The sequence below is a fragment of the Lygodium microphyllum genome, chromosome 29, assembly GCF_053477565.2.
Source record: "Lygodium microphyllum isolate KBCC chromosome 29, Lygodium_microphyllum_v1.1.10, whole genome shotgun sequence".
Classification (NCBI taxonomy): Eukaryota; Viridiplantae; Streptophyta; class Polypodiopsida; order Schizaeales; family Lygodiaceae; genus Lygodium; species Lygodium microphyllum.
In genome coordinates, this window is record NC_141163.1 from 13,420,548 (window position 1) to 13,438,817 (window position 18,270).

Consider the following 18,270-nt stretch of genomic DNA (forward strand, 5'->3'; position numbering starts at 1 on the left):
AGGATGTTTTTGTGTGTCACAACCTCTAGGGTTTGTGGTTAAAGGGAAAGAGCACATGGTATGCAAGCTGCATAAAGCTCTTTATGATCTCAAATAGGTTCTCTAAAATTGATGCTTATTTGGCTAGTAAAGGGTCTAAAAATAGTCCAACTACTCCCACTCTATACATTAAGAATGAGGGGGGAGGGGAGACTTGTTGATTATCATTCTTCATGTAGATGACATGTTGCTCACTGGATCTACAAAATAAAAATTGCAGATTTTAAGGCTGAATTAAAACACGCATTTGCTATGTCAGATATGGGCTGCCTACATTAATATTTGGGGATTCAATTCACCCAAAATCAGCATGGTATCATCATGTTACAGTCACAATATGTGGATAAGCTGTTACATAGGTTTTGTATGCAAGATTGCAAACCTAGGTGCACTTTTATGGAGCCAGGCTTAAAGCTGTCTATGCATGATGGTGAAGAGATGTCTGATGTTGCAATTTATAGCGAGATTTTTGGCTGTCTTATTTATCTTTGCAACACACGCCTTGACATTTTATATGTAGTATCTCATGTGAGTAGGTACATGCATAGCCCATGGACCATACATTGGCAAGCTGTCAAGCGGATCTTCAGATATTTGCAAGGTACTTAGTCACATGCATTATTATTTCCTAGGGAGGGAGACTTGCACTTACAGGCTTACAATGATTTAGATTGGGCTGGTGATGCAGACACTAGGCAGTCTATTAGTGGACATTGTTTCTTTCTAGGCCGTTCATGTATTTCATGGCTAAGCAAGAAACAACCTACAGCGGCTACCTCGTCTTGTGAGGCTGAGTATAAGGCAGCTTTCACGGCAACAGTGGAATGTGTATGGTTGCGCAAATTGTTGGCTGATCTACATTTACCATTGGAGGGTCCTATACCCATTCTTTCTGACAGTTAGAGTGCTATTGCAGTCGCATGAAATCGTGTGTTTCATGCTTGCACAAAGCACATAGAGGTGCATTATCATTATGTTAGAGAGAGATGCTATGCAGGAGAGATCAACTTGATGTATGTACCCACACAGAATTGCAGACATTTTCACCAAGGCACTACCACGCGATAAGTTCTAGGCTTTTCGAAAGTCCTTAAACTTGTTACCCTTTGGTGATTGATCATCCTTGTATTTTATCACATTGGCATTGCAGGGGGGTGTTAGAATTTACCGATTCTATGGGTAGCACCCAATGTAGTTTGTGTGTTGTGGACACTTATTAAAGTGTCAATGTAAGGTGTGTACACCTAGTGTCTTAGAAGCTTAAAGTAGTGACACTAGGTTCTAGAGTAAAATAAACTTAACTCTAGTTAGTTGGTGGAAGGTTGGTTAGGTCAACCCTTGACCTAAACATAAGTTGTACTTTCACTCTATCTTTCATTCTAGCAAGTTTACTCTACCCTTTTTGCTTCGGCTCACTCTCTTGCTATCATTGTCTCTCCTCTCTCTCTCCATAGCTGGCTGTCATTTTCCAACAATTCTCTTGATGCTTGTAGAGTCTTCTATGCCTATAATATTCTTTGGCAAGCCTCAATGGCAAGAATAGAGCATTCTCCCCAAATCTTGGTACTCTTTTACCTCTTGGAAAACCTAATTGTGGACAAACATGAACAATGGCATTTTATGCAGCAGTCTTAGGGGTATTTGGTAAGTTTCAAAGTAAGAGGTCACTCTTGCAATTATTGGAGGTGTTGGAAACGATGCAAGGCTGAAGATTTAGGATCCATTGAAGATCATTGTTGGATCAAGTCAATCTTCGGTGGAATCAAGGGCGAACAGTTTAACTCCCAAATTTCGAGAACAAGAGAAGGGTCACACTACCTTGAGTCCTGATGATGAAGCCATGGGAAGTTTCAGATCCCTTTGTTGAAGCTATTTGCAGAAAGACATGTTAGTATTCTTTTGTTGAAATTGGGTGAGAGCTTGAGGTCTTCCTGAAGACAATGATAGGATTTGCTTCAGCCAATTTGTGAACATCCCAATCTTCCACAGAGTTTATGATGTTACCTTTCATCTTCCTTACTTGTCTAAGCTCTTGCTATCTCCGTTCTCTACAATATCAGTATCAAAGCTGCTCTTCATCTTGGATTTGCACATACTTTTAAGTATTCTTGACATTTGATATATTTGATTCAAATGATTAGATCGGTATTGCTCTTCGTCTTGGATCTGAGCATACTTCAGGTGTGCTTTTAGCAGTAGTGAAGAACACTAAGAAAAATAGAGCCATTGCCATCAAGAGTCTATGGATACCTTTATAATAGGTATCTTGGACAGCTCTGGCATAGCAGCCTCAAGCCCAATAGTCTCAAGTGGTTTCTTTTGATTCTATGTCTACTCCTGCAACTATTGTCCTTGGATAGAGCACACTTCTCGTGAAGGATACAAGTTTATTTCCAACAACATTGAGATGCCAAAGGTTGGAGAGAATTTATTTCCATCCTCCTTTTGTCATCGAATTTTGGGATCTTCTCCAAGCTTTATGGACTTGAAGCTTGCGTGAATAGGTTGGAGGGCATGTCAGATGGGAGAGGATCGAGGTGCAGCTGAAGTGCAGTAGACAGTGTGAGAGTGAGAGACAGAGTTGAGCACGATACCCAATGCAATAGTACTGAATAGAGTGTTAGCTGAAAGTACAAATGATAACCCTTATACCTTAGGGTTATAAGGGGCTGTTCACACCCGAACACAGTAAGTGCCCGTAAGTGTGCACCACAAGCACATACAAAATAGTACACATAATCTGGGGGAAAAAACCTCTCCTACCGAGAGTAAAAAGTGCCCCAGTGTCCTAGTGATCACCCGCACACTCCCATATGAGCGTAGGCGTAAGTAAGGCGTGTGAGATACCCAACAAACCCCCCTGGAGTGAAGAGTGATCAAGTGTACAAGGATCATCCGCCACCAAAGGGCGTCAAATTCAAAGCATCGCGAAATGCTTCAAATTTGTCTCGTGGAAGAGCTTTGGTGAAGATGTCTGCCACATTGCTGGTGGTAGGACAGTAGACAAGGCTGATATCACCTGCATGTAGCCTCTCTCTGACAAAGTGGTAGTGAATCTCTATGTGTTTCGTGCGAGCATGAAACACAAGGTTCCGTGCCACTGCAATGGCACTCTGACTGTCAGTATATAAAGGAGTAGGCTCCGTAACAGATACATCCAAATCAGCAAGTAAGCGTCTAAGCCATACGCACTCAACTGCAGTAGTGAAGGCTGCCTTGTACTCAGCTTCACATGACGACGTGGCAACAGTGGATTGTTTCTTGCTAAGCCAAGAAATGCATGAGGAGCCAAGAAAGAAACAATTGCCACTAGTGGAGTGACGAGTATCAAAATCACCAGCCCAATCAGAGTCACTGTAAGCATGTAACTGCAGTGGTCCCCCCTTGGCATAAAGCAATCCAAGAGCTCTAGTACCCTGCAAGTAACGAAACACACGCTTCACAGCTTGCCAATGCGACATACGAGGCTGATGCATGTACCTGCTCAAAACTGAAACGGCAAACTGTATGTCTGGCCGAGTGTGGCATAGATAGATGAGACATCCCACTGCTGGAGCATAAGTATGGATATCAAACAAATCACTGTCATCATGTAATGACAGTTTGAGCCCAGGTTCCATGGGTGTACAAACTGGCTTGCAATCCTGTAAGCCAAACTTGTCAAGAAGTTGCCCAATGTACCTTGACTGACATAATCCAATGCCTCTAGCATCATGTACAAACTGGATGCCCAAGTAATAGTGCAAAATACCCAAGTCAGACATGTCAAAAGTTTGCTGTAAATTATTTTTGAATGCTGAAATCTGATCAGCATGTGTTCCAGTGAGCAAAAGGTCATCTACAGATAGACACAAAATCAGCATGGATCCCCCTTCTTTATGTACATAAAGGGTAGACTCAGATGGGCTGTTTACAAACCCCTGACTAAGCAAGAAAGCATCTATCTTTGCGTACCAAGCTCGTGGAGCTTGTTTCAAACCATATAGAGCTTTTTTCAGCTTGCATACTAAATTTTCTGAGCCTTCAACTGCAAAACCAATGGGCTGCTGTACATACACTTCTTCCTGAAGTTCCCCATGTAAGAATGCAGTCTTTATATCCAGCTGATGCACTTTCCAACCAAAATGTGCAGCCAAGGCAATCATAGACCGAATGGTCGTCATACGGGAGGTAGGAGCAAAGGTCTCCTCATAGTCAATGCCCTTTTTCTGTGCGTAGCCTTTAGCTACCAGCCGTGCCTTGTACTTATCTATGGATCCATCTGCATTCCTTTTCAATTTGTAGACCCATTTCGTACCAATGGCACGCTTGCCAATTGGCAAAGACACCAAATCCCAAGTATGATTCTTATGAATAGAATCCAATTCAGCTTGCATGGCTGCCATCCAATGCACACTATGTCGTGCATCCTCAAAACATTCAGGCTCCTCATTATCATGAGTACATGCTGCCATAACAAACTCCATGGAATGTGCTGAATCATGCAGTCGAGTTTGCCTTCGAGTACGACCAGCCAAGGGTGTTTCCAAATGACTATCTCTCATAGTCTGCGTGTACCATCTAGGCACCTGTCTTGCTTCCTGACTGTGTACAAGTTCCTGTTGAATTTCAGTTTCAGCAATGTGCTGATTTACTGCATGTTCCATAGGAGCAGCTGGCTGAACATTAGGTTCATTTGCTGAAGTACCAGCTGAATCACCAAATGTGATGGGCAGCAGCCCTTCAAAGACATCACGGGCAGCCTGATATGTATCAAAACCAGCCAAGGATAATTCTGATTTTTCATCAAATACAACATCCCTGCTGACAAAAACCTTCTTGGTCACGGGATCATAGAGTCTGTAGCCTTTGCTTTCGCTGCTATATCCCATAAAGATGCATTTTACAGCCTTGTTGTCCAACTTCTTTCGAAGTACCTGTGGAATATGGGCATATGCAAGACACCCAAAGGTACGGAAGTGGCCAACAGAAGGTTTGCGGCTGTGCCAAGCCTCAAAAGGTGTGACGGTTTTCAAGGCCTTGGTAGGGCATCTGTTCAAAATGTGGCAAGCGCACATGACGGCTTCCATCCAAAAACTATGAGGCAAACTCTTTGCCTTCAGCATACATCTGGCCATCTCCATGAGTGACCGATTTTTCCTCTCTGCTACCCCATTCTGCTGTGGAGTATATGCAGTAGTGTGCTGATGGATAATGCCCTTCTGCTGCAAATAATAATTCAGCATAGAGGACATGTATTTCCCCCCTCGGTCCGAACGGAGAGTCTTAATCTTGCAACCAGACTGAGTTTCCACAAGTGCACTGAAAGCCAAAAATGCATCATACACTTCTGACTTCTTTTTCAAGCAGTAGACCCAGCACAAACGTGTAAAGTCATTAATAAATGTTACAAAATAGTAACAACCACCCAATGACTGTGTCTGCATGGGTCCACAAACATCCGAATGCACAAGCTGCAATCTGGCTGTTGCTCTAAAAGCAACATCACGGGGAAAAGAGAAACGATGCATTTTCCCCAAAATGCAACCCTCGCATAAATGCTCAGGAGGTCTCTCCAAGAGAGGTAATCCATCCAACATCTGAGTACGCTGTAATAGCATCAAGCTGCCATAGTTTACATGCCCCAAACGAGCATGCCATAACTCTGCCTCTAACATAGCAGGAGTAAGAGTGGATGTCAAATATGCAGACTGATCTACCGAAAGAGCATCCAACTCATATAACCCATGACACAGAGAACCTGTCAAGACCAATGTCATGTGTTCCTTGTCACGGACCATGCAACGGTCATCATCAAAGGTGACCTGCAAACCACAACGTGCCATAGAAGAAATGGAAAGCAGATTCTTCTTAATGCCAGGCACATACAAAGCATCCTGTAGGCGGAGAATAGAGCCATCAATGGCTGTAAGCTGAATCTCCCCAATACCACGAACAGGGTATGATGCATTATTAGCACACTGAACAGACTTCCCAACGGGAGGTGCACCAAGAGAAGCAAACAAATCTCTACGAGATGTGATATGCCGTGAGGCACCACTGTCAAAGAACCAAGTGTCAGCATCCTCTGTAGAGCTAAATGCTCTATCAGCCCAAGAGACATCATAACTGCAAGTGTAAAAACAATAGTCCCTGTCTGCAACAAAGGACGCGGACTCACTAGTAGTGGAAGGAGCTGCAGAAACAGACATCCCTGACTCCTTCTTCTTCTCTTTGGCGATGCGCTTCCTGCACTCAGTGATGTAGTGGCCAGGCTTCTTGCAGTAATGGCATTTTCCTTTCTTGGCTTGCGTGCCCCCCTGTTTCTGACTTGTCTGTGAAGTGTTACTACTACCAGAACTCTGCGAAGCATTTTTCCCTTGGCTGTTTTTACCCTTCTGCCTTGACATAAAAGCCTGCTCAGAGGCTATACCATCCACACCACTGTTCCGTCTAGTTTGTTCCTCCTCTAGAAGCAAACTGACAAGCTGAATGAAAGTGATGGGCTCTTTCGAAATCCTCATAGTGAGGTTCAATGCAGTATGAAAAGCCAAGTAAGAGGGAGGCAGTGAATTCAATGTCGTAGAAATCAGCTGCGCATCTGAGTAGTACTCATCCACATTCATGAGTTGCTCCCGCAAGTCCTGAATTTTGTTGAGATGATCCTGCATAGAATCACCTTCATTCATCTTTAGAGTCTCTAGCTCTTTCTTCAAGAAAGAGATGCGAGTCTCATTCTTTCCTGCAAACATCTGCTCCAAAATCAACCAAGCTTCTTGTGAAGAAGCTGCTGAACGAATATGAGGAATGATAGAACGCTGAACTGCCAATGCAATCAGCGACATAGCCTGTGCATCCCGTGTATCCCAAGTTTTCTGAGCTGCAGTTCTTGGGGGAAGTGGCTGAGCGGGCTGAGGTGGAGGGGGCTGAGGTTGCCCTCTTGCACGTCCTCCTGGAGGAGGAGTAGCGGGAGCCACAACTCCCGGTCGTGCTTCCTCTCCACTGACATAATCCCACAAATTTTTTGCCACTAATACATTCTTCATCATGAAAGACCAAAGGGAATAATTGTTCCCATCCAATCGGTCTTCCTTGGACACATAGGTGAATACATCTCCTCCTTGATTTGCCATTATTTCCCAAAAGGCAATAGAGCAATGTCAATGCAGTACGGGCTGGAAATCTGCAAATTTCCAGAAATTGCAGCAAACACAAGTCTGCAATTAATGTGCAAAGGGTACTCTTTCAAAAAACTGTCACTGATGCACGCTTCCCAAGGTGCAATTAGTGCTCAGCAGCACTAAAACATCAAAAGCCCCAAAATTTTCTGCCCAAAATTTCTGTCAAAAACAGTCGGTCTGTGACTGTATCAGCAGTTTAAATGCATCTGTCCTCCAAATACACAAAAGCCCCAAAATTTCTGACCATTCAGTCAGAAATTTGCATGAAATTTACTTTTCCAGTAGATCTGTGCCAACCGCGTGTAAACCGCCGCTTCCAGAATTTTATTCTGGGCTGGAATAACAATAATTTTGAAAATTTTACCTGGGCGTGAAGCACGTCGCGAGCTGCTGACGTGACACAGGCAGGCGGGCAGGCGGGAGCAGGTCGTCAGACGGGCTGACCAGTCGCGATGGGCAGGCGGGCTGCACGTGGTCAAAAACGGCGGGCAGGACTGTCGAAAACTGCGCTGTCGAACAGCGCGCGTGCTGACGTGACGTGTCGCTGGTCGCTGGTCGTCAGGCGGGCTGCGACTCTGACGCAGGTTGGAGAGCAGTTCGTGGTCACGAGCGCAGGGCAAGCTCGTTTGCAGGAAACGGGCCCTGGCGGATTGAGGCGGTGGTGCTGCTCGCGAGCTGCTGACGGACGACTACGACTGCAGACGTGGACGACTGTTGACGGGCAGGACTGAGCTGCAAGTGACGTGGCTGCTGACGAAGGTACAGGCTGCACGTGCTGTACCAGACAGGTACTGACGAGCTGTCAGTGCTGACGCAAGTCCTCGGGAACCGAACAGAGCTGCTGACCAGCTCTGATACCAAATGTCAGATGGGAGAGGATCGAGGTGCAGCTGAAGTGCAGTAGACAGTGTGAGAGTGAGAGACAGAGTTGAGCACGATACCCAATGCAATAGTATTGAATAGAGTGTTAGCTGAAAGTACAAATGATAACCCTTATACCTTAGGGTTATAAGGGGCTGTTCACACCCGAACACAGTAAGTGCCCGTAAGTGTGCACCACAAGCACATACAAAATAGTACACATAATCTGGGGGAAAAAACCTCTCCTACCGAGAGTAAAAAGTGCCCCAGTGTCCTAGTGATCACCCGCACACTCCCATATGAGCGTAGGCGTAAGTAAGGCGTGTGAGATACCCAACAGGGCATAAGGATCTTGCCAAGGGCTTTCTTTGATAAGGATCCCACCAAAGTGGATCGCAATGGGCACACATTGTAAGGCAAGTTGCTAATAGTTTTGTTGCATTGAGACTTGCCAATTGGTGTATTGTGCAGGTCTCATATGCCATTGGTGTGTCTGAGCCATTGTTTGTAATTGTGAATACATACCAAAATTGGAAGGGTCCCTAATGTTGAGATTTTGGAGATTATTACGAAGAATTTTGATTTTCGACTAGGCATGATTACTATTAATATCGACTTAAGGTTGGAGTGAAGACTAGATGATACCTTGTGGGGTTACTTAGTTATTAGCTATCAATTGAAAGGAAGACTAGATAATACTTTTTGGAGTCATTCAACTATCAGTTGAAAGGATGAGTTCGTGGTAATGAGAGCTTGGTCAATACATATCTATGTGAAGAAAACTGCTAGGGTTTGCACTGGGGACACACAGAGTGTACGGCCACGACAGAAACACAAAGAGATAGATACAGAGGGCAAAACTCAAACCCTAAACGCAAAACTCAAAAACTCAAACACAGAAATTCAAACACAAACAGAAGAAGGGAGAGAGAGAACTCAACTCTGAAGTGAATGAAAGTTGTAAATGAATGTAAGAGTGTACAGTGTGCTTAAGGGCAAAGCGATGTCGGAGTGTGACGTCCACTGGAGATGGATCCCAAGTCTGTGACCACCAGTTGGAGTGTAGGAGTGCTGAATAGTGAATGGCAGCAAATTGGTCACCAAAATGAAGCAGTCTAGAGGCTGGAAATTGGTAAACACAGCAATGTACCGCGGATCGAAGGTTGGAAATTGCGCACAGTCTGCTGTAAACAGCAGGCTGAAACAGTGTCTGATGTGGTTGGCGATGATTGGATGATCAGATCATAGCAGATGATGATGTTGCCAGCGGCTGTCGTCAGCATGGATAATGGTGCCAGCAGCAGGAGCAAACACGGATGGAGTGGCAATAGCCTCGAGGGTTGGAGAGTCACGTGGGAGGAGGCTGATGGTTGAAATCTGCACGTGGAGTGAGAAACCTGTATAGACGGAATGAATCTGAATGGGCGCTTCAAAAATTAGGGTTTTCATTGAACTCTCTCGAACCGCTCCCCATTTTAGGGTTTTTACTCTAAAAGAGCATTTTTTAGTGTGTTTTGGGGTTGTTTTAGAGGCTAATTAGCAAGTAATTCATGTTTTAGCTCAACATCCCCTCTCAGGCCCAAAATTGAGTTGAAAGGTTAGGCCAATCATTGTGATGTTTATTGACCCCAAGGCGTCCCACCCCAAAGCAGCTAGGGCATTGGACAAGGGGTGCACGTCGGCTGTCCAGTGGCCTTCCAAGACTACAGAGGCGATGGTTATCTTACCAAGGGAATCCAATTAGTCATCGTAGAGAGGACAAGGGATCAGACAAAGGATGCAGATCGGCTGCCTTGTGGTCTACCAAGCCCTACAGAGACGGATGGAACCAGATAAGAATTTTTTTGATATTTTGAATAAGTGAGGTAAATTTTCTGAGATGCGGCCGATTGAGTAATAGTGACTTAGAAGACTGGAGTAGAAAGGGTACACCCAACACATCACAAAACATTACAAGCTAACCCATCGACTTAGGGTCTTGATGATGAGGAAAAATAGGTGATGAGGTATCCATGTGATGGAGGATAGTGGTGTGGTAACAACAGCCGCTAGTGGAAACAACTTAGGATCCGCTTAAGTGGTGCTCGACACAATGAGATGCAAAGTATGCTACATGTTGAAGAATGCTCATGCAGCAGGTGCCACTTGGACAGTGTCCCTCATAGGAAAATTGTTCACTTGCCCAAGTGTCCTAGTACAAAGATGATGAAATCATGCAATGCAAAGGGTAAGGTACAATAGGGGGAAGAAGCCGATGTCGAAGACAAAGTGCTGAAGCCTGTAGAATACCAAGGGTAGAAATCCCCTCTCAACCTAGATGTAGATGCCGAAGAAGGAAAAGGAGCTTGATGTTGGTCTTCATCTGGTGCCGAGAACTATAGGGAATGAAAGAAGATGAAGTGGTTGAAGCATCCCGCTAGAAGAGCAAGGTAGAAGTCATTGCCATGATAGCATCGAGAGAGATGCTACACGATCTGCCTCGGGAGGGAAAACCGCCATGCTGGAAGAAGAGCAAGCACTCCTAGGATGGTGAAACCATGAAAGGAATGGTGCGTATCCCCATGTCTCTAGCCCAAGTAAGACCAAAGCAATTTGTAAGTTACCCCTACACTGAAAGACAAAACCCTCCAAAAGAGATGAGAATCTACAAACACAGAGGTTAGTGATGAGATGCTCCAAAGCAAAACATAACAGAAAGAAAATCTAACACAAAATAAATGCAACGAATGTGTATGTGTGTGAGTAAATGCAACGGAAGATAAAAGAAGGGAAAAGCTAAGGACAATGAATCCTATGGACCCGACTCTAAGAGTGCGAAAAATGAATGTTGGATTGACCTAGGGTATCCAAAAGAACCTAGAGACATACTAGTCTAAGAAGGTGGCTACCATACATCCAGTAGCAAGGCTCTGCCAAGGGAACGCTTGACAAGGTGGGGAGGAAGGTGAGATAGATGCATGAAGTACAACGGGATCGAAACCTGCAGACCAATCAGTCAGTCTCTCTCAGGGGTAGTGAAAGAGATGGTTTGTTGAGACTGTACTCGAGCCACATGTCCAGTAGCAACGGCGGGTGTTGAAGGAGCAGAGCACATTGGTTCTCCATTGACCCGAGGGCTGCATAGTCTCGGGTTAGTCTATCTTCCGCGGCTTTTCTCAGGGTAAATCTCGGTCCAGAGAATGTAATCCCCAGATAGACGTATCTTTGGACTACGTCCACGGTTTCTCCACCGTATGTTAAGGGGGGTACCGACCGTCGGAGCCATTGGGTTGACGTGTTGAACACCATGACCTTGGTTTTCCCCAGGTTCACAGTTAGGTCTTTGTCTTGGCAGAAGGCCTGTAGTGCGTCTAGTTGGCGCTGTAGCCCTTCGGGTGTGCTGGAGATGAGGACTATGTCGTCCGCATATAGTAAGATAGGTATCAGTGTCCCTCCCAGGCTCGATCCCTCCTCGCCCAATCTATCTATGTACTCTGAGATCTCATCAATGTAATGTACTCTGAGATCTCATCAATGTAGAGGCCAAATAGGGAGAGAGAGAGAGAGAGAGAGAGAGAGAGAGAGAGAGAGAGAGAGAGAGAGAGAGAGAGAGAGAGAGAGAGAGAGAGAGAGAGAGAGAGAGAGAGAGAGATCAACTCTTTTGAGGCCAATGAGACCAAAATGTTAGATCTGAAAAGTCAAGGAATTTTCCCTAGTTCCAAGATAGTTGTCATCTAATGCTATCACTAACTAAGTAGAAAATAAACAATAAACAATACATGGATGATAAATACAAAATGATGTCTAAGCTGAATACAATGTGAAATTGCCTAGGAGGCACTCTCATCCCAAGACATCTTTCATGGGTCTATCTAGCATAGAGAAATTGAAGGAGTGAGGTGTGGTTCCCTGATGATGGTGCAGTATCCTTTGTATTTGCAGATAATGCCTCTTGCAGGGGTGTGGACCGGTTGGACATGGTCAACGGGCTTTGCATTGCTTTGTGGCTATGTCTAGGGTGGTTTCTCGTGGTGGGATTGGCAGTGGGTCTAAGGAGAGCTTTATAGTGGGGGAAGTAGTTGATGCTCCATAGAACTCTGTGAGTGTAAGTTGGTATGGAGCTCCTTGTCTCTGCTCTTGGGTCCGTATGAGGTGCTCTTTGTGATGCCATAACTCCAATATGAAGGGCTTGAGACACCTTTGATCTAGGAAACCCATCACCCTAGATAGTGGCCCAAATCCCTCTCCAAATAGGCAATGGAATTGCCCTCAGATCTCATGATACATTGGACATTTGCATAAGTAGTGCTCCTTTGTCTCTGGCTTGAGTTGACAGCATTGGCAAATCTTGTCCTTTGAGGGGAGAGAGTTTGCGTTGTATCTTCTTGTCTTAATTCGTAGCTGGTGTGAGGATGTATAGAGTTGTCAAATGACGCATCATACACCATGAGACGTGTGCATCCATGTATCTCGGGCGGATAATAAACCCATCAAGGGATATGTGTAGAAGATGCTTTTGGTAGAAAGCCATCTTCATCCCGAGATCCTCAGAAGGTATCACCCATGTCTTGGCTGTGTGTATTTAAATAATGTTTATCTTGATGATGTGGTTCAACTTCTCTCGTTGAGCTCCAAGTGAGGGAAGTCCAAGCTGTACTATAGAGGTGAGAGGCGATCCATGTGATCCATGTAGCCGTAACCATATCTCTATCCGAGCATGCCAGCACTTAGTATCCCTCTATGATGCTAGTCATCTAGATGACTCTAGTGCGAGTTGGGAGTATCTCTGTCTCTCGACAAGTCCTAGAGTTGATGCAGGAAGGTCATTGTTTGGAAAAGGGCCACTGCCACTATGGGTGGTGCTCCCATCTTTGCTTTGATAATCCTATGGTACAGAGGGATTATTCTCTATCATTTGTGAAATCATTAGTACTAGGGGTCTCTCCATTTGCTCCTATCCCTCATATATCTCCTCTCTCATGGGTAGTGATTGATCTTGCGTGGCTCTTCTCATGTGGTAGAGGCGCGATCTCAATATAGGAACCCCTATTGAAGTGCTAGTGTGACTTGAGTGTCGAAGAGCTAGACCTTTGTTTGAGGCTCTTGAAATTGTATGTGCTTACTAGCTCTTCATCGATCCTAGAACTGCATAGCCTCATGTCAATCTATCCTTTGTTGCTCTCCTCAAAGTAAATCTTGGCCGCCTTGAAAATGTAATCTCCAAATAAACATATCTACGGACCCCTCCATTGTCTCCTCTATATATGTGAAAGGGGGTATTGTTCACTGAATCCATTGGGAAGAAGTATTAAACACCATAACCTTGGTTTTTCCAAGGTTCACTGTGAGATCTTCGTCTCGACAGAAGACCTGTAGTGCATCTAGATGGCGTTGCAATCCCTCTGCTGTGTTGGAGATGAGGATTATGTCATATGCGTATGGTAATATGGATATCAATGCCCCCCCCCAAGGCAGCTTTGTCCCCTTAAAGTTTATCAATATAATTTGATATCTCAACAATATAAAGACTGAATAGGTAGGTGAGAGTAGGCATCCTTGTTTCACTCCAATGGTGTCAGTGATCTCCTCCGATAGCCCTCTTGGTGCTCGGACCTGTCCTGTGAAAAACTCATATAGTGTGAGTATTCCCCATCTCACCCTCGTTGGGATCTCTAGATCTTGTAATCTTTGAATGAGCTTGGTACGTGGTACTTTGTTAGAGGCCTTACGGAAATCCAAAAAGCAGCAGTATATGTTAGAAGTGGTGCAGCAAAGGAAGCATAGACAAGTCTTGAAATAAACTTGCTGAATACAAGACAAAAGAGAAAGAAGACAGAAGAACACTGCAAAAGAAGAGAACTCAGAGATGTGTTCAAGAAATTGAATCCATATACCAAAGATGAGAATGATGCATATAACAATGAGTCTTTGGCTCCAAGGCATTGGCACCGACTCTCTCTCTCCACAGAACTTGTAGGTGATGATGTGTGATTGAATGAGAAGGGAGCCAGGTATATAAAGAAGAAAATAATGCCCAAATAGGGGCAGGTCAGCCAGCATATAATGCCCCAAATATGCATCATAATAACCATAATAAAGTGCCTAAATAACCTAGCCATGCTTGGCATAGCTCGTACTCGCACATGTGCTGTTTGAATTCGTACCAGCTCTTGAAAATAGAGAAGAGCCATAACAAATCTGTGTGTTTGTCAACAATGTCTTGGAGTAGCATATAGGACTATCTTGTCAAAAATGCGTGTAAACATATGTGACCATGGATTCCTTGCGTTTGGCCAAGATTGTCGGAGTGTCCCCTCATGTGAGCTCGAACTAGGAGCCAATCTTGTTCTTTGTCAAAGAACAACCCATCTTGAATGTGGATGTCAATCCCAACTCCAACGTTTGATCTTGCTAGACTTTGGTCAATGGGTCAGGGACATTCATCTCTGCAACTTGTGCATCTGAATACCTATATATATGAGGCTCTATTGCCCCATCTCACTACCCTTTCACACTCTCTCTTTGGCACTGGAGAGTCGTGAGGGATGACCACATCACTTGGACTAGAAAGTAGTAGAGAAAGGGGTAGTGAAGCCCTTCCCACGATTTGAAGAAGCGGATCCTTTCCATGCCTCAGACTACTTCTTGGTCGGAGGATCGGAGTTGGAGTTTGAGGAAGAGGATGACTCATCAAAGGAGTCTGCATCTCCCTTCTTCTTTTATGAGGTTAGTAACTCCTTGCAGTCGTTTTGCAGTGTCCCTTCTTACCACAATGATAACATTGGGCCTTCGACTTCTCCTGTCACCCCTCTCTGAAGCTGTAAAGGCCTCATTGGACCTCCATAATGAGACAGAAGTCTCCCTTGTAAACGCAAAGATGTCTCATGCTCAAGCAACATCAAGGAGATACGTGTAAAGCTCACAGGTGTAGATAATGTCTGTTCTCGCAAAGCATTGGCCACTCCATCAAACTGTGGGGGAAGCTTGTAGAGTACCATTCCAACGAGATGTGCCTTTGGAAGGGCACGTTGCATGCATTGAAGTTGGTCTTGTACTTGTGTAAGACGAAGCAAAAATGACTGAATGGTGTCCTTCGGCTCAAACTTCATCTATTGTAGCTGGTCATAAACTGTCATTGCAGATATGGTGGAAGGTGCCTCATACAACATTTGAAGCTTTGACCGTGTTTTTGGGGAGGTCTTGCAAGAGGTAATTGCTGGTAGGACTTCTTTAGAAATACATTGAAGCAGTGGAGAATACGCATATGCATCGCCCAAAACCCATGTAAACAACTTCCTCATGGTTGTTCTCATCAAAGTCTTCAGGAAGAGAAAAAGGACGCTGAGGCCGAGGAATAGCTCCACAGATAATGTACCAAATCCGCTTCTACACAAACTAGGTTTTCGTCACAACACTCCCGGTAAGATAGTCAGGTCCATGTAACTTATCATCGATAAAAGTGCACGAAGGAGCCATTGGGAGAGGAGAAGAGAAGATAGAGGATAGAAGGGATACGGAGAGGGAATATAGCCAAACCAATAACAAAGATTGCACAGAATGAGAGTTCACATGCAGTGTAACCAAAAATCTGATTAGAAATGAAGGGCTAAATGAAGAAAACTCAATCAAAAATGGTCAAAAACGGCTTGGAAAAACAGTCACCTAGCCACAGTTAGAGACAGAAAATGAAAAACACAGGTTGGTTGAGCATTTAAGTCAGCAATCTAATGATTGCAGGCTGTAATATTGACGCAGGCTGTAAACGCAAGGTGTAGGCTTAAAATGCAAGCAGCAATGGAACTTTGATAGGCTAAAAATGATCAGCAAAGAACAGGTCGCCTGATCAGCAAAAGGGAAGGACCTGTAATCAATAGAGAAACCAATAGAGAAATTGTAGCAAGAACTTAGATCCAACAATTTGATACCATGTCAGAAGTGGTGTAGCAAAGGAAGCATAGACAAGTGCTGAAATAATCTTGTTGAACACAAGGCAAAAGAGAAAGAAAACATAAGAACACTGCAAAAGAAGAGAACTCAGAGATGTGCTTGAGAAATGGAATCCATATACCAAACACAAGAATGATGTGTACAACAGTGAGTCTTTGGCTCCAAGGTACTGGATTGGCTTGCTCTCTCCATAGAACCTATAGGTGAGGATGTGAGTGAATGAGGAGGGAGCTAGGTATATAAAGAAGAAAATAATGCCAAAATAGGGGTAGGTCTGCCAACATAAAATGCCCCAAATAAGCATCTTAACAATCATAATAAAATGCCTAAATAACCTACCCATGCCCAATATAAGTCACAGACTCACACATGAGCTATTTGGACTGCTAACAATATATTGATCTCTTGTGTGCACTACTCTCCTTGATGATGGTTTAGAGTGAGGATATGTGTTGAGCTAAAAATTCATTAACTTGACTTGAATAGCCCCAAAACATGCTTAATTAATGAAAAAACATTTTATTTTAAAAAGAAACACGATCCCAGAGAGTTACTATGTCCCACATGCAAAACCCTAATTTGGGTGCCCCAAACTTTCTATAAATAGGCATGCAGTCCACCACTCTTCCCAATCTCGTCTTTGTAGCTTGAATCTAGCCTACCACACACTATTTGGAGTTGATTTCAGCTTGCTAACTGCTGTTGTTGGTTTTTTCTTCGTTTTTAGTCTTTCTCTCTCTTTTAGCTATTGTCTAGCCTAAATAGGCTGCGTTTGGCTGTTTTCTCTCTCCTCACATGCGTTTTTAGTCTTTCTCTCTTGTAAGCCTAGCCTAAACAGGTTGTGTTTTGCTGTTTTCTCTCTCCTTACTTGCATCTTTAGTCTCTCTCTTTTCACCTGTGTTTTTAGTCTTTCTTTCTGAGTGCCGTTTGCATTATATCCAGCCTTCCTTGGCTGCATTTGTTGGTGTTTGACATTTAGAGGCTGCCTTGTTGCGTTTTAGGATCCGTTCGAAGTACAACACACTCTCTAGCTCATTACCCCTGCCTTAATCCTTGAGATACAGGAGTTTGTGGTACAATATTCACTCTCTGCATAGTGTGTTTGTTGCATGAGCATTGTATATTTAGCAATCATTCATTTCATTATTATCTGTGTTCATTGTCTCTGAGTTATCCTAACCCTAATTGTGTTTTGTGTTATTAGTTTGTGTTTTGTTGTACGATTGGTATTGTGTTTTTGTGTTTAGAGCATCTCGTCACAATATGATCAAGGGTGGAGTATCCCCTTCTAAACCCTGCCTATCCACGTGCCTTATGTTGATGCTTCTTTGACCATTTGCTCAACTCATGCTCTAGTATCGATTCATAAAGCTTAGCTAGCATGTGGCCAACCATGACCATTCTATCGTTCCTGGGAACCATGGGGTTTCTAGCTTTCAGAGGATTGGTACTATATTATTAGTTGACCAACTGGCAAGGAACCTTCACATAGGGCCTTGTTGACCAACTGGCAAGGAACCTTCACATAGGGCCTTGTTGAATAGGTGGACTAGAAGGGTGCGAGCATATCTCTGGCATGTGATATGTGCTCTGCTACTAGTCCATCAATGTCCTAGGCCATTCTCAAGTTTATCGATGGCGTCATGAACCCTCCCCGTGCTGAAGAAGGTAGATGACATGGGTTTGTTCTTTGGTAGTTGGGGCAGCGGGGTTGCTTGGGTACATGATATAGTGAGTTAAGCATATGCATGCCACATATCTAGGGAGGTAATGGCTGTATGGGCTTAGGGCTCTTGGAATGCCTTCCATGACTCCTTGTCCTATCTCAAGAACAGTTGGTAGAACTCACATTCCAATCTGGATAAATAAGCCCTCTTCTTTCACCACATTAAGTGATGAATGCTTTGATGTGTTCTTACTATGTTTCTTGCTTTCATTTGAGAGTCTTGCAAAAGCATCAACCTGACCTTCTAGTGTTTAATCTAGCTATTTTGTTGGACATTCTTGCTCGGAGGGGTGGAATGGAGACGTGTATGGGGAAAATACATGGCGATTGAGGTGTGAAGTGCTCTAGCAAGTTGTTGTAAACTCCTCTAGGGATATGTAGGGATCCATCTCTTGCCGGCTCCAGTAGAGATGATTTGAGTAGGCACTCGCCATCAATCTAGTGAAGTGGTATCTTGGGAATCTTGGGTAGTTGCTCACTGGGGGGATCACATCATGTCTGCAAGTGATGGTAGACTGTAGGTAGGTGTGGTTGGCTGCCACTGCTCATGGACAAGGG

The 18,270-nt window shown here is 44.1% G+C and overlaps 1 protein-coding gene across 1 annotated transcript in view; it reads left to right on the forward strand.

Moving 5' to 3' along the window:
- LOC148010394 (mitotic spindle checkpoint protein BUBR1-like) overlaps nt 1-18,270 on the forward strand; it is a 72,140-nt gene that overhangs the window by 22,782 nt on the left and 31,088 nt on the right. The gene's annotated exons all lie outside the window — the stretch shown is intronic.